A 1,125-nucleotide genomic window follows, 5' to 3' on the forward strand; every position below is an offset into this window, starting at 1 on the left:
AGTGAGCCATCATTATTGGTTACGCTCCCCATCGGATTTGATCGGAAGAAGCCCAGACGTTTGTACACCTCTTTGTGAGTGAACGGCCCAAAGATTCGGCCTAACTTCTTTTCCTTGTATAAATTCTTCATAATTTTGTCTTGAACAAGTAAAGCTGACTTATGATTATCTGGCGTAAACCAACGATTCTCCTTCCAGGTATGTCCAGGAATACCTTGATCGAAGCCTTTTGTAAGTCCCAACCATACCTTTGCCCATTTCTCACTTAGACCACACTTCTCTAGAAGTAATTTCCACTCTTTTAAATTCATTTCGTTTCTCGTCTCTTTTGGCCAATGTTCTAGCGATTCAGGTGTATCTACCGCATGGGTTCTCTCCGTATCCTTTGCTTCATTTGTTTCGGTTTGGACTTCAGGTCTACTACTTTGTGAGGGGATTTGAACAATGGGAACGGTAGCACGTTGGACATTTTGGGCACTTTTCGATTTCAAACAGAATGAAATTAAATTTAAAAACAAGGACAGCATTCAATCAGTATTGTTTTCCGACAAGCTATATAGCCATCTTTTTATTATCACTCAGTTTTTTTTAAAACAAATGAAATCAGAAACACAACAGTTTGGGTGGAAACAAGAACGCGATGGGTAAAAGAACGGATTAATTTTTCCACTCTACAAATCTTAATAACAAGAGGATCCGTAGGTCAAACTACTCTGACAAGATTTATTTCTGAGATTCATATTTTGCTGATCATCTTTTTAACTCACTTTGAACCCGATGGCGCATCTCCAGGCATCACCCCACTATTCTTCTTACCAGCCACTCCCAAAGTTTGATCAAAACTTCCAGGACCTATCGCTGGGCAAGTGCTGCCACCTCTACTTCCACCTGCACCCCTTCCTCCTCTGTTACCTCTCCCGGTGCCTCTATGAAAACCTCTACCTCCTTGATAAGAAGGGTTCAAATCGGTACCCCCACCATAGGAAACAGAATATGGACTGGAGTAATGATAAGGAGCAGGATGATGATACGAAGGGTGTTCATAAAGTGGGTTAAAATGTTTCCCTTTAAATTTTCCTGAGTGATTGGCCTTCGGAAAACTGGCAACTGCTTGCACCACCGGTT

The sequence above is a fragment of the Melampsora larici-populina genome, assembly GCF_000204055.1.
Source record: "Melampsora larici-populina 98AG31 unplaced genomic scaffold MELLAscaffold_49, whole genome shotgun sequence".
Lineage (NCBI taxonomy): Eukaryota > Fungi > Basidiomycota > Pucciniomycetes > Pucciniales > Melampsoraceae > Melampsora > Melampsora laricis-populina.